The 16,353-nt window shown below is 42.1% G+C and overlaps 1 protein-coding gene across 2 annotated transcripts in view; it reads left to right on the plus strand.

Moving 5' to 3' along the window:
- PLEKHH3 (pleckstrin homology, MyTH4 and FERM domain containing H3) overlaps window positions 1-16,353 on the plus strand; it is a 253,299-nt gene that overhangs the window by 23,808 nt on the left and 213,138 nt on the right. The window lies entirely within an intron of this gene.

Raw genomic sequence — 16,353 nt, forward strand, 5'->3', positions numbered from 1 at the left:
TCCGCAATGTTTTTAATACGCACATAAGTTATTAATTATCATTAGAATGTCTTATTTTATGGTTGATTGCCTTAATGTTATTTTATTTTTTAAACCATGTATTCATCACAATTTTATTGTACAAAAGGTAAAAGTGACGTAACACAAACGAATGCTCTCCCCTGCAATGACTCTGCCGCCCACCCCCTCTCCTAGCAGCCGAGGACCACCGGCAGGCCTAACGAGGTGGCCTCTGCAGCTGAGGGCTCAAGTCCGTCGCCTGGCCGTCCGGTTCATTATTTCCACTTCCGGTTGGGTGACAGTGGGCGGGCCTTCTGCATTCATGCCAACCCTAGGGAACGGGCGGGGGAGTGTTTGGAAAAATAAGATCGGTTGAAGGTAAATACATTCACAATAGACTTGCACCGAAGTAGGAACGTTATTGGCCGAGACACAGCTGAAATAAGATATTTAGTCGCAAAAAATCGGGAGTCTCCCGCCGAATTCGTTTTTTTTTAAAAAACATGTATGCTTCCTCCCGGAGGTAGACAAGAATCAGTCGTGTTTTGTAAACATTGCAGGCCTTGAGTTCTGACTAAACTGCTACTAATCCATGGAGGACATATGTCCGGTGTGGCGGAAGTGACATCATAGGGTTGACCTCCCTGCCTGTCACTTTGGCCCTCAGCCGCCTTCTTTCTGTGCTGCTGAAGGGCTTGGGTAGGACAAGGAGTGAAATCTACAGAAGGTAAAAATGCCTTTGCAATCCCTGATTGCTTTCACTTGCTGCTTTCTTGACCCAGTGAGCCCAGGCCAGCTCCTGCTGTTTGACATCCATGGTCATGTACCCCCTACCATGCCTCGTATTAATGCTCTGAGGTAATTGTGCACCCTTTGTCATGTAGGGGAGGACTGGGCACATAGAGGAAACCCCCAGCAGGCTGGAGCACGTGAGGCTTAGGACCGGTAGGGTTAAGGGCACCATGGACCTTTTGGCCCGGAAAGCAGCACACCATTCTCTTATTGGTTCAGATACGGTTCGCTGCTTAGAAGATGGATGCCTCTTAGTACCATGTCAGATCCTCAAGTAATGGAATATTTAATGTGCGACTGTCATTGAAAAATGCTGCTGAACAACAGTGTTTTCAGCAAAACAAGAGAACCCAATAAGTACCTAGGGACCATGGGCGATCAATTATTAAGGAGAACAACGGTCCTTAGGATTAGCAAATTCAAAACAATACAATGGAATATAGACTCGAATCAGTACTATATCAAAAGGTTTATTCAGTACCCAGCCGGGCCTGAATCTTTTTAATCAAAGTATATACATCAAAATAGGTAAGGGGTCCAATTCAGAAGCTGATAGGGTACAAGCCTGTACCTATCCAGAGCACACTAGAACAGGGTTCAGGAGTGGGAGAAAATAGGAAAGCAAGAAAAAATAAAAAGAATACCAGGCAAAAAAGCAAAGTGGGAGCCAACTGTCTCTTGCAGCATTAATACAATTGGTAAAGTAAGTTCAGACAACAATTACTGTAACATTATTGACAAAATTGGAAGAGATTACAGAATTGTTAAAATGTCGACGACGTTTCGATCCCTGGCTCCTAGTGAACTGGGATCATCATCAGGACTTAATAATAGAATGCCTGTTTGTGCTTTTGTCAGAGCCTTCCAGAGTAAGTTACTCCAAAAAGACGGCAGAAGGTGAGATTCAGTGAATGAAGGACGAACGTCTCGTGATTGTAAATTGGTGGACTAATTATTGCCACGCGTTCGGGGTGATTCTTCACGATGGAAATTACATCGGGATACGCAACCTAGGAAATTGCGCTCGAAATGACTCGAGATCTTAAAATACAGTTGTTGCTGCCTTGCTCGAAATCGGAGCAGAATTCACTCGGCGTGCTCAATGGCACCGTGCCGATTATGCGGAAGTCCGGGATAATCGGCATGGTGCCATTGAGCACGCCGAGTGAATTCTGCTCCGATTTCGAGCAAGGCAGCAACGACTGTATTTTAAGATCTCGAGTCATTTCGAGCGCAATTTCCTAGGTTGCGGATCCTGATGTAATTTCCATCGTGAAGAATCACCCTGAACGCGTGGCAATAATTAGTCCACCAATTTACAATCACAAGACGTCCGTCCTTCATTCACTGAATCTCACCTTCTGCCGTCTTTTTGGAGTAACTTACTCTGGAAGGCTCTGACAAAAGTACAAACAGGCATTCTATTATTAAGTCCTGATGATGATCCCAGTTCACTAGGAGCCAGGGATCGAAACGTCGTCGACATTTTAACAATTCTGTAATCTCTTCCAATTTTGTCAATAATGTTACAGTAATTGTTGTCTGAACTTGCTTTACAAATTGTATTAATGCTGCAAGAGACAGTTGGCTCCCACTTTGCTTTTTTGCCTGGTATTCTTTTTATTTTTTCTTGCTTTCCTATTTTCTCTCACTCCTGAACCCTGTTCTAGTGTGCTCTGGATAGGTACAGGCTTGTACCCTATCAGCTTCTGAATTGGACCCCTTACCTATTTTGATGTATATACTTTGATTAAAAAGATTCAGGCCCGGCTGGGTTCTGAATAAACCTTTTGATATAGTACTGATTCGAGTCTATATTCCATTGTATTGTTTTGAATTTGCTAATCCTAAGGACCGTTGTTCTCCTTAATAGCTGAACAACAGTGTGGCCACATTTAAAAGTGTCAGGGCTGCCTTAAGCTGTACATCCAGAAATAGCATGCCTTTAGAACTGACTAAGGTTAAAAAGCAGCCCTAATACCCTCTCTGCATTGCACCAAACCAACCATATCACGCCCTGCACAGTGTGGCGCATTAGGATTTACTCTCAAGAACTGTTTTTCTGATGTGGTCATCAAACAGTTGACTTTTACAGCTGGATTCATTCTCGATAATTATTTTTTTGCTGCAACTCTTAGCTACTTTTTATGACACTAGATGTGTGTGGTGCTAGCTCCTACCACTGGTGAACACTCCAAGACACTATCACTAATAGCTGAACCGATGAACAGTTTGGCTGCATCTCCCATGGCAGATGGATGCAATGGCGCTGGATGCTACAGAGGATGTATTGTTTGGCAAAGGGCAAACCACCAATGGACACCCATTGTTCGTTGTCTGCTAACCCTGATGAACTCTATAGTATAGGGAGATCTCCAACCACTAAAGGACAGTCTGTGGTTGCACCGCAAGCCAGTTATGTTTACTCTTTGTGACACATGCCCAGTGGTGTTTGTGGTTACCAATGATGGCCCCAAGTGGTGGTGCACTCCTAAAGGGTGGGCTCTCTGATGGATGCACAGAGGTGGTAGCAGCCACGAATGATGAGTGGCGGTAGTTGTGACCAAGAGTGGTAGTAGCTTTCACCAATGCGGTATGAATGATTGCAGGATCTTCTACCAATGATGGGTGCTCATTTCTGGTAGCTCCTACCAGTGTTGAACACACTGTCTAAACATCTCATCAATGATAGAGGGCTCCCTCGCTGTAACTCACAGCGCTGCAAAATATTACACGAGTTTGGCCTCTTGGCACTGAAGTTATTATCGACGCTGTCCTCACGCCATGGTTGCTACACTCCAGGAAGTGTAGCCTCTCACTGCTGATAGAATCCTTATTGCGCTTGTAGCCGGCCGCCGTCTATAGTCCTCATATTCTTGTGATCTGTACCCATGCAAGTAATATTTGTCTTTGTACAAATGCCATGTGCCATCCTCTTGATATTACTCTCCAAATCCTTTCTCAACTGTGTCCCTATAGCATGCCAGCAAAGCAAACTGGATGATTTGGGCAAACTGACTACTTAACGCCATGTCATCGTTTCACCTAGACGCACATTATTTTGGTACTCAAAGCAGTGGTTATCGACCCACATGCCCCTCATGAACCCAAAACATGGATTGTGCATGTCTCCATGTGCTCTTTATGTATCTAAATCATTTGCAGAGCATAGATTTCTTATACTTTTCTCCTGGTACCCAAGGCCTACAATAGACATAGTGTTTTTTGCACTGAAAGTATCAAATACATAAATTGAGCCTAGGCTGTTCGGGTATCTGAGATACTGGATGGGCTGTATACATTGGGAAGTGAATGCTTTTAGGATTTCCCATGCTTAGGAACCTTCTTGATCTTTAAAGGCCCCCACAGGTGGGGTGGGCAAAGTACAATGTCTTCACAAACCTGCCACATGTGGTTGACACACATTTTCAAGCTATGGTTGCTCAATAAGTGTAATCTTCGGGGCACATCTGCAATATTTAAGGGCACAATAGGATGCGCTTGAGGGAAAAGACCACCAGCTCTTGTGGTTTGGATATGGTTTAGAAAAGTCATTAACTTCTACATAATTCAGCAGACACTGCGTCTCGGGCAGCCTCTGTTTAGGGAACCGACTGGCATTAAAACAGTTTGGACTCTTAGGTTCCCAGACCCTCCCTTGAGCCCAAAAAAGGAAGTAAAATAGGGAATCGTATCTTGCCACATACAACGTCATTATTTCATGTAGTTAAGAGAAAGGAAATAGTTTCCTGTGATTTTTGTTAGCTGTGGTATGTAAAATATATTTTTAACTCCGTCAAATGGCAAGTTAAAGCAACCCAGAATATTAAACATGTCCATAGCTAGTTCTGTTTTGGGCGAGAGAAGACCATGTCTGGATGCAGCAAAGGAGGAAAGGGTTTCAGCAAAGGAGGTGCCAAGAGGCACAGGAAGTGCTTCGGCACAACACCCAGGGTATCACCAAGCCCGCCATTCGCCGCCTAGCGCACTGAGGTTGAGTCAAGCGCATTTCCCGCCTCATCTATGAGGCTGGAAAAGTTCAGCCCAACTTAAATCAAGCTCTTGCAGCTCACACAAGCAGGAAAGTCTTATACATGCGACTCCTCACATTACCAGTAATGGACTTTAACCCGTCCTGGGCAAGGCAGGGAGAGGCAAGATCATGCAGACTGTGGAATTATATCGAATCCTAGCTTCGCTTACTGTGCTGCTGCCCCAAACTCGCCCGCGAACTTCGCCGCCTGCTAGTCCTGTTATTTCCGGCCCAAGGAATAAGAACTTGCAGAAGGGCCCAGGACTTAAGCATCTCTAATTAACACCCCAATGACCCAAGCAAGGCTGGGGAAATTCACCGTAATCGATCAGCACTTCGATCGTCGCAGGTGGGTGCTACTGGACCAGATAAAATGCGTGCCATGCATCGTCCCCACCAAAGTATTCCTCCCCTGGGCCCAAAGTCTTGTCTGTCCATAGCTGTACAAGCACTTTAACTTAATGTGGAAACCTTCCACGCTCTTAAAAACTAAGTAAGTGCAGTTTTTTGAAAGTGCGTAAAAGCCAAAGCATCTTCGCACCGGTGAGGGCTATTACCAACAGAAGACCGGGGGGGGGGGGGGCATACTTAGACCTCAGAAGCAAAGAGCTTCTGGGGTGGACTTGAGTGGTGCAGTGGACAAAAAAAAAAGAGACGAACTAGGAAGCAGCCTTGATGACTGCCAATGGCTGAGACTTCTAGAGTCACTCCATCCATCTTCTTTTTCTGTTCATGGGTATGGATTTCAAAGCACTTTTGGTAGAAATACTTAGTTTACAAATATAAATAAAATGTGGGAAAGGAACAGAAGTAGAACCAAACCACCAAGGAACAAAAGAACTGGAAACGAAACCACCAGTGGTGCTACAATAGGCTAGAAAATTCCATCCAAGCTGAAGCATGTTTGGGCCAGCTCCCTGCATCTAGCCTCTGGAAAGCTCTTCCCCTTGCCCCTTCAATTAAAGGTTGTTTTTTGAAAAGTAAATTAGAGGCCTGATTTGAGGTCAGCAATGGGACTCTGCTAACTGTTAAATGATGTACCTTATTAAAAGTACTCAACCCGTACCAACAGAGCTAACTACCTATCACAGTCACCAGAGAAGGTTACATTCAGCCCGGATGTTCCCAGGTCTGTGTCCGACTAGCTGCTCCAGTCCAGGTTTTGCGTTGCATTTTGAGTCTTCTTTATCCTATTCTAAACCACAACGATAATCCCATAATCCAAAGAAAAAACCTGGAGTGAGCAGTTTGCCACCCATTGAACTGGGAACCTTATCTGCTATGTTTAAAATCGAAGCCCAATAATTCTCGGAGGCATAATGAGGGATGCATGGAACTGAGATATATAATTAAAAGAATAAAAAAAATGCATATTAAGTATGGGTACATCAGAGGGATAGATTGGGGTGGTAGTTTTTGCCCCTATATTGCTGCACAGCAATCTATTGCGGCCCAATATGAACATGGCTAATTGAAGTTCATGCAATATTTATTCGCTGAGTATCAGTGTCCTTTACCGTCACTGTTTATTAACATGCTGCAGATGCAAGCGTGGAATAAAACACACCTCTTAGTCCAGAAGTCGAAGTCGTGTGATACCATTTCATGTGATTTCATTTGGTGCAGTTACATCATATCTGCCACGCCAATCATTTTCTCAAAATGATACCACATGTAACAGGAGGAAATAAACGTTCAGACTTCAAACATCGGCCCTGGTAACGAAAGTATTATTTCACCTGTATGAATATTACTCTCTGAAATTCTGGCCATTTGTAAGACACGCTACTAATCGAAAATTGATGTTTTAAAGAGCATTAAATGGAAATAAAAAAATGAATATTCGGGAGATCTCGAGCTTGACTTGTGAAAAGGTTGTAACCTGCTTCTGTAATACCCAGATGTCTAGCAACATTAAACTTAATTACAAAGTCCGGATAAATGCATGGTGTTCGGCAGCAGTGCAAGGTTCCCGCGTTTTAAGAAAATGCCTTACAGGCTGTGGGGCTCGGCTTTTCTGCAGGCCAGGTGGAATAGGCAGGGGTGTGGCCACATCTCGAAAGCTTTTTCGAGACAGGTTAATCATGTTGTGCCACTGTCGAGTCAACCAACCGCAGTGCAGCGTCATGCCGTGGAATGACAATTTAAGAGTGTACAGAAAGATTTGAGAAGCATGGGCCTCGCACCCCACCTGCTTGCCCTTAAAGGGCAGCTACTTCAGAACTGTAGTGTGGATAAAACGGGCCGCCGTGCTCCGTGGCGTAACGAAAAATTGGGTGCCCCTTGGATTGCGTTTAAAAAAAAAAAAAGCACAGTTAGCACCGGGTTTTGTGCATACTTTCACACATCCTCAAGACGCATGATTTTATGTAATGTGACTGAAATGACAATTATGTATCTGATTGATTGAATTTTACTTTATTAAAAATCTTTTCATCCTTTTTTCTACTTTTTATATATTATATTTTTATGTGCAACATATCAAATCTTATTCACATTTACAAAATACAGTGATCATTTGATACAACATTATTATTCATAGCTATATACAGAAACATTTCCTTCAACGCGTTTCGGCATGGCCTTCCTCAGGAATTCTGTATATATTCTGTATCCGTGATAGCTATAAAGTAAAGAATGATATCAATTAATTTATTAATGCTTATATACATAATCAGCGTCAATTGGATTGTAATCTTTTACTTCTCTATCTACTATACACCATTTTTAAGCTCGACAATTAACAAACTAAAGGGATGTGCTTTGGTCACAAACTCATAGTATTATCTTTATATCCTGTTTCTCTATAAAATTACTTTCTACATATGTACATATATACACATATACACATTGCGTTTCTTATTTACATTACAAAAATACATTACATTTCTTTCTGTACAGTTTGTGATTCAGTTTGTGGATTTTATGTGACACAATTTCAACCATAAAGAAAATCAAAGAATTAGACATTTTGTTAGTGTTGAAGTTGTTGTGAGTTGCAACCTCATTGTCTTATGGTAGGTATTAAGTTCATTGTTTTTAAACCAACAGTGTTTACATGGTCCTTAGTACAGGTCTAACACTAAGGAAAGACATACTGTTTCTCAATTATAAACAGTCTGCAGCTGGAAAGGCTGATTCATCTTAAAGAGATATTTGGGATATTGGATGTGCTACTAGATTGTTATAGATTGGATGGAAGGGGCAAATATAGGGGTGCTAATAATAGCTTCGCGTATACCACTGACACATAGTTATGTTTAGTGTAATTACCTGGTTATGATAGCATAGAGATCGACCTTAAAGTGGAACCCACCGCCTACGTAAAGAGATTACATTAGATGACTGGTCCTAATTCATCAAGGGACGTTTATAATAGTGACACCATAAAGAGATCTAATAGGTAAAGTAAAAAGAGGATCCTATTAATGATTAATAATTCAGACTGGCCCTAAATATGGATGTGTCCAATTCACCTCTTATTATGTACCTATGATAAATGAGTATGGTTATAGTCTCACAACGTAGGTATTTCCATGTAGCAACTGGATTCTTAGTTCTACTGCTGGTCTTACGCTCTTGTTAAAACTAGCAAACAAAATAAATAGCACTGTTAATTCTACCAGTTGATAAGAGACAAAATCGTGGTAATGAGTCATTAAAAAAGTTGGATAATAATACCTGATAATCTTTAAGGTGAGGATCAAACGTCCAGGATTTATTTTGATTTCATAGCATTTCATGTATTATTGTAAGCTTCACCTGTAACATATATAATTGATATCCACTATAAGTTCTAAGGTAGCTTATTTGGCTGTTGCATATGTATGACATATTACTCAATGTTTGATATGTGGTAGCCTTTGACAAAAGTGATATCAGACACTGCATCGCTTATATTATATTTAAACTGAAACGCGGGATCTATGAGCCTAATGCGTCTATTGAACGCATCTATATTGTCTAGTTAAGTTTTTGGCTGGTTCAGGCAACTTAGATCTGCTTAAAATAAGAAAGTCCGTTCTGAACTAGATCGCGGTACACTCAAGAGCCTACTTGCAAAATTAATGCAAGCGGGTGAAGAACACGTAGCGATGACTTTCTGCATGAAACCTCTGAATTCATACAGGTAAATTTGCGTAGTTAAGAAAGGATCAAAAACGAAAGAAAAACTACATCTAAATGATTGCGATTGAAGGCGCCAAGCCACCCATATTTCTCAAAAGATATGGGTCACAGAAAAGACTCCTAGATAATCGTATTAATCGACCCACTAGTAAACAGTTTAGCACTGCTAACTGCAAAACTCGAGGACGCTATAACCTTTTGGCTCCTAATTTAATTTTCCTTACTTGTGGTTTAGAAGCATATCGTCTCAGTATGCCGGGGCATGTCGTGTCGATCTCTCGTTGTTCGCGTATTGCGTATGTGAGTTTTTTTAAAGTTTCTCGTTACTTTAGTGAACTCTCGCTGTACGCTTAAGAGTTACGATATTTTGGGGAAGGAGGCTATCTGTGTGTACGGCAAACACATCCGCCATTTTTAAGCAGGGTCTATCTTTTACTAGGACCCTTCCCTTATTCAAAGCATTTAATTAAAAAGATCCAAAGAAAAAACCTGGAAATACAATTCTCCATATTAGATAAATATGGAGAATTGTATTTCCATAAAAATTTGAACAAATAAGGATTTCCATATAAGTATGAATAAAATACTTTGAATATATACAAGAAGCGTTTTCAAAGAATAACTTTATTGATAAACTTCTGCTGGATTTTCCAGAACTCAAGTCAGTGCTCTAGGAGACACCCACACAACCTGTGTCGGTGCTATCCTCATAGATTTTCATTATACTCCTGAGCAGGGAGTAATCCTAGGAGCACGATATAAGATTATACCCTATTGAATTAAGCAGTGCACAGCCATCACACTCTACAGATCCCTAAATTATCCAATATGGGGGCACCCAATCAGCTCACATGAGGCGCACACAATATGAGTGAGGAGAACTTCTGTCCTATCGTGTGAGGGTCCGCCTTTTCCCCAAATGAGCGCACACATCTTACAATGCCAGATACCCTTCATCGTCTCCATCTGAGGAGAACCTCGGGCACCTCATCTCACCACATATGATTACACGGAAACCTAGTGACTTCTTACTGCACCAATTGACACCTGCGTCATGCTTAGAATTCACTGAGCAGTTCACCTGGTGCCTGGCTTGACCCTCGGACTGTCCTCTTGTTCTTTGGTGATGTTTACACTAGTTGTGGTCTTTCTGGTTCCTACAGAGGCACTAATGGGAAATGCAGAAGTCCTCTTTAGAGAAATCTGAGAGGGGGCTCCAACAGCTGGGCACCTGGAGGACATCTCCCTTCAATTATGATCTTTTTCCCACCTGTTGGGTGCTTCACTGACCCTGGGAACCCTCTGCAGTGACCAGTCAGGGACTGCACAACAACGTGTAAAAAAAAAAAAAAAGAAGTCTTCAAAGTGTGGGCTTTCAGAGTTTCGTTCTCTTGGGGTGATTGCTTGTGTAGCCCTCTCTCGTGGTCACCGTGCTGGGTTTATTTTGCAGGAAATACATTTGTTTTTCCCTGCAACCTATTTTTGGAACTTTTTTTTCAATTCTTCTCTAACTGTCGCAGAAATTAGACCACATTACTAAAACCAATATATCACGCGAAAGAGTGTGGTTTTGTCTTCAGGGCGGCCTGAAATAATGTAGGACTTGGACTTTAGGCCAATAGTGGCCACGAGTGGTGTAGCACACCAGTAAGAGCTGGAAGATTCACTCTGCACTAGGGCGGGGAGGTGCTGCAGGGGCATATTCCATGAGCACTTAGAGAAGCCAGCATAAAATATATAAGCATGTTCATATGCTACAGAAGGGCCACTGAGTAACTAGGTATGGGCAAGTGCCCCAGTTTATATAGCACGTTCGACCTTCAAAGCAGTGTAGAGCTGTACAGATAAGAGAGAGGTAACTAAGCGGGGAAAATGGCATGGATTTTGTGAAGAGGAAGCAGTGAGTGATCGAAGGAGGCAGGGTTTGAGTGACAGAAATGAGATGGCACTCTTCCGGAATCTGGGGTAAATAGCAGTGAGGTATTGTTTACAAAACATGCACCTTTATTCTAAAGTGGAGAAAAAAATGTTTGGCAGACGTCGACAGATACCATATTCCATCCTTTGGTGTCCAGCATGGAAAGGCATGGCACCTATAGAAGGTCCTTTTCTCATGGCTAGGGCAATGCGCCAGGACAAGCAAACAACCGCATAATCAGGGTCACTGCAATTAAGCGATTCTGCGGCCACGATGTTCCACATAATTATGGATTTGCCACACAATCCACCATCTGCAGTAGAATGTTCAGATTTTAACCCCAAAAAATGTCTAGCTCAAACGAATTAAAAGTTACGAAAAATGCAGGAACCGTCTCAAAGGTGATTGGTCACCTTGCAGTTTCTTATTGTTGTATTTGGGTGTTAAACTGATACTGATGTGGCAAAACTTATACCTAGCTTGTGTTAACATATGTGAAAATGTCAAAATAATGAAGTAATACTACCAAAAAATATGCTGCATAATTTGCTTTTCTTGCCACATAATTTAGTCAACCCTGCCGCATAACTTGGTCCTCCCTTGTTGCATAATGCACTTGCACTTGAGCAAGACAGTCTGTACAGCACCTAATCGCAGAGACGCAATTGGTAATCTGAATCGATACATTACTAAAGCATACGCTTAATTGCAACAATTAACAGATAACTTTCCTTTATATGTGAAAATACATGAAACTAATTGGTATACCAACTCTAATAATGCTACGTCATATATGTCTAAGTGCAACGTTTACACTAGCGCTAGAAACTATCTTTGTTTACACTAGCGCTAGAAACTATCTTTGGCCTCCATGCACCTTTGCGATGCCCATCTGCAAAGCACGTCAATACCTATTCAGGAGTAGTAAGGATATATGCAATGCAATGATTGGCTACCACTATATAGTGTCAATGTACAATGAGGAGCGCCATTCAGAATGCAATCAGCACTTCTTCGATCAGGCTGTGCTTATGCTTTCATCAATATATTATCAGCGCTGCTTCTCACCCGGCTGCAGGGCTATGCTATAGCAGTGACCTCTGCTCTGACCATAGTCACTTATGCAATAGCCTCTCGCTGTATTCAGACCGGTCACAAGCCTGAAAACAGTGGGAGGCTACTGCATATCTGGCCATGTTGAGAGACTTTAGTTCTGCAGCCTAGTGAGTTACAGTACGGATAGAAATAAAACAGTGCTGTAAACATAAGCATAAGCACCGCTTGATCAAAGAATCACTGATTTCCATGTTTGATGTCCGGAATTAATGTTCGCACTCAATTACTTTTTATCGTTATAACTACTACTGTTTTGATAATTATGATGATATTATTGCGAATGTTCCACTTTTTCATTCACTCGGATCACATGAAGATCTCCCCCTGTTCGGAGAATTTCTAATCACCTGACACATTTTTTGGAGCTCACATGCGTTTCAAGTCGCCTCTTAACGTCCTCTCTGTTACTGTTTTATTTTCTGTTCCATCGCCGTACATTTTAGCATTCAGTTCTCAGCCCAAGTTCACAAAATGGAGGGGTTGCTAAAAAAAAAAAAAAATGAAGTCATAGGCTGTTTTCTCAAGCTTGTTGTAGAGATTAAAATAAACTGGTATGTTTTTCCTCCATGCAAAGGTCTGCCTGGGCTCTTGGAGTCATGGGGAAACAAGGGCAGATCCCTAGGGGCGCTTCTGCTTAAGTAACGTGGTTAGAAAAGTTTGGAAGCTTTGGGCCAATGTCCTGTGTAAACAAACAAGGATGGCTGTGCTTATGCTGTGTCAGCATTTTTCCTGTAGCTGGACTGTGTTTTATCAGTGAGCTTAGAGACCACTCATTGCCTACCGTTGGTTGGTTTAATTGTCACTCATTTGCTTGCTTCTTATTGGTCATCTGACGTAAACTTCCTTTCTCTTAGACTATTTCTCCTCCATGGAGTATGGACATATTACTTGTATTCTTCCACTGCTCATTTTTTAGGCACTTCTTTTTTCTTTGTTTATGCACTCTACCAGAGTACCTCTTTTTCAGCTGTCTCCCCCGTATTCTTCCCCCTTCTCTACTGTACGTCTTCTTGCCCCCTAACGCCGTCCCTCAGTTGTTGTTCTTGTTGCTTGCCTCCACCTGGCTTTGATCCCCCGGTTGTCAGTATTGCCACACTCCCACTCACCGTAACTCAAATCAAACAATATCACTCTGACATCGCTAGCCATGTCCTGGCGTCCCCCCCTCGCCCCCCCCCCCACCCGCACTTAGTGTTTCCTCCTGCCCCGCCTTCATAGAATTTTCATTTTTAAAAATTAAATAAACAGCAATGCGGCTATACAGCATGGCTAAAACATTGACAAAGCCTATATCTCGCATAGATGAGACCTATTGGCTTTGCTACTAGTTAATCGTGTAGCCATTCTGTGTTTCTTCAGAGTAGAGATCCTAGAGAGCTAGAGTTTCATATTAGATGCCTTGCTATTTACTCCCATTACCTCGACACATCTTGGCCCCAAACATCAGAATGATCAAAGTTGGTTATATTTTTATTTTTTGATAGGGCACATATATAATAAATGTATTTTGAATAAGTTTGCACACTGGTACATTTTGTTCTCTCTTCCACTTCTCCACAGACTGAAGGATAATCAATAATTGCCAAATGGACCCATTTCATGTGAAACACCTTTTGTCAGTTCTGGCTTTTTGTCCAATAGCCCTGCACTTTCTGGAATATACACTTCAAATTTAGCAACAGAAGCATGGCCATAAAAATTCCATCATCAAATTCTATTGGCTTTACGCAAATGTGATGGGTTACTATGTTTTACGCATGACATGAGGCCGACTGGCAGCTCTGCAACATTTGTTCAACTAAAAAAAAAAATGTGCATTGGTCAAAATGGCCAGATTTGCAAACTTCACTCAGCTTTGTTCCAGCTCATGATAGATTTGTTACATGGACTCCCATTTTTATGTATTATATTTTGGGATTTATTTTAGAGTGTGGATATGGTCTGAAAGAACAAGAAAGTGCTTTGCACATATTCTGCTGCATAGCACTTTACAGTTATAGTCAGAGACGCTAGAAGTAAGCGGCGGTAGAGGATGAAATTGTACAGCAGCACTGACAAAAATGATGCAGCAGAAAAAGGCAAATTAAGTGGCTTAATGCAACATGAGTACGAGTATTATCATATCATTAGTTTGAAATGTGCTTAACCATTCAGCCTCTCTGTGCAAAGCTGCACCTCCTCATACCAATTTAACACCTGAATACAATAAGCCACAGCTGAATGTTGATCCACTGACCTTTGCAAAGTATGGATCTCTGTGCAGAACTATGCCTGGTGGCTTGTTATTTAACTTTTGATCTATTTGAGCTTGGAACAATGTTGGTAAATTCTGCAAATTATGCAGCGGATGCCAGATTGTGACAAATGCAGTAAATTCATGATATGGAACACGCTGCCGCCGCAGATTCGCATAACACCAGTCACTCTGGTTATACCTGATTTTTTTTTTTTTCTTTTTACAAAACGAACAGTAGTATAATCTAGTTTGTGGAAGGTATACCCTTACTGAATCACTCTTTATGATTTGCATATCTATCCATGTACACACATATCTCTTGAAATAATAAAGTTGGCAGGAAGTTAAAGTTGGTCAGGTTTTAATATTGGGTACAACATAAAAATAAATTCAGAAGTTCAAGCAGGTACTCAACCATCAGTCCCACCATCACATACGACATACGAGTAAGAGACAGAATTTGTTGAGCGTGTAAGAGTTCGCATGGTTGTGAGACCAGGCATTTAAATGTTAATTGTCTTAGTCTTTCTTTGTGTGGAAGACATTGACATTCTGTGAAAGTGTCTGACAAGTGATATATGGATTCTGAACCCCAGAAGGATGCCGGGTGAAGGGGTCTATGATGGCTAGGGCTCCTCCTTTAGCTCAAGTTTAGCTGGTGACCTAGCCTTCCAGAAACCAGATTGAAGACCACAGGAATTAAGTGGAATAACCTGGGGATGGGTTCCGAAGGCCCCACAAAACGTACTGGTGTCCTGGAAGCCAGTAATAATGTTCGATAAAGCAAGAAAGATGTATGTTGCAGCTATGTTTTTTTTGTTCGACTTGCAGAACAAGTTGACACTTTGCTATGTGCTCATGTATGAGTGCTAGGGTAGCTAAAGGCAGTGCTGTTTATACTGAATGGCATTTCCTAATTAAAATCGTTTCAGTGCCTCCACTGTGAATATTGAGCATGGTTTCAGTAGTTAGCCTTATTCCCTTCTTTCTTTCCACATCAAGTCGCCTTTGGAGTTTAGGGATATTTGCATTAAAAGCACTGAAAGGTACTAAATAGAGGGGCTGTTCTTGGGCCACACTACATACCCTTGCACCAGCCGTGCATGCGTTTATTGGTAAATACATTAGAAGCAGGAAGTACGAAGAACTGCCCAGAACATTAGTTGAAAGCATCACAGCCCCCGCCCGCGCCCCACAATGCAGACTAGACCTTCTGTGGTTAGAGAAACGCAGCTTCTTCGGGTAGCAAGTCATAAACTTTCTCCCTTTCGCAGCTGGCCTTCCATTTAGGGGCAAAGGTCATGTGCCCACAGTTAAAACATACAAAGCTTCACCACTGGCAAACTGAAACAGAAAGGCCCTTTTTAACCCATTACCACAAAAGCGACATCAACAACCTTCCCCAAGCCCCCTCTCGCCTTTTCTAAGGAGTAACTAATATTGAACGAGGGATACTTATTTTTTTGTGTGGGGGAGGAGGCTCGTAAACTACTGGTGACTAGAGGGGGAGGGGCGTGGTGAGGCTCCCCAGATGCTGTAAAGCCAGCTTCCCTGCTACTAACAAAACACATTTGTGTGTCCGTCTGAGCTGCTATTCCACCAATAATTTACTGGCATCAAATGGGAACGGAGAGGGGGCCCTGCTTTTCAACTGTGAGGATCCCTGTGATCCCAAGGACCCCACAAAACCCCCTCTTACACCCCCCCCCTCTTACCCCCCCGCCCCCCTACCCCCCCCCCCCCCCCCCCCCCACCACCTCCCCTCCCCGTATACACTTCGTCGTTGTACTTTGCGAACGTTTATATATGTGTGCCCACGACTTTCTGGTGAGACATTGCCCATGAATTCAGACCACTCGCTTTGTTATAGCAGAAAAGGCCACTTTATTCAGGATATAAATAATCATAAAATTTCCCAACAGATCATCAATCATGTAACTTTGGCATTTGAACGCAAACCATTTATTTATTTATTTATTTATCTCATTTCATTCAAAATTTGGACTTTATACCGAAACCATCAACTAATCATCAATAACTTCCCCAACATTTTCCTTCCATTTTTCCCCTCCATTGTTGTGTCTAATTCCCCCTATCTAACTAATAACTAGAGGAGCCCGCTCTAGGCTT

Source organism: Lissotriton vulgaris, chromosome 5 (genome assembly GCF_964263255.1).
Source record: "Lissotriton vulgaris chromosome 5, aLisVul1.2, whole genome shotgun sequence".
Taxonomy (NCBI): Eukaryota; Metazoa; Chordata; class Amphibia; order Caudata; family Salamandridae; genus Lissotriton; species Lissotriton vulgaris.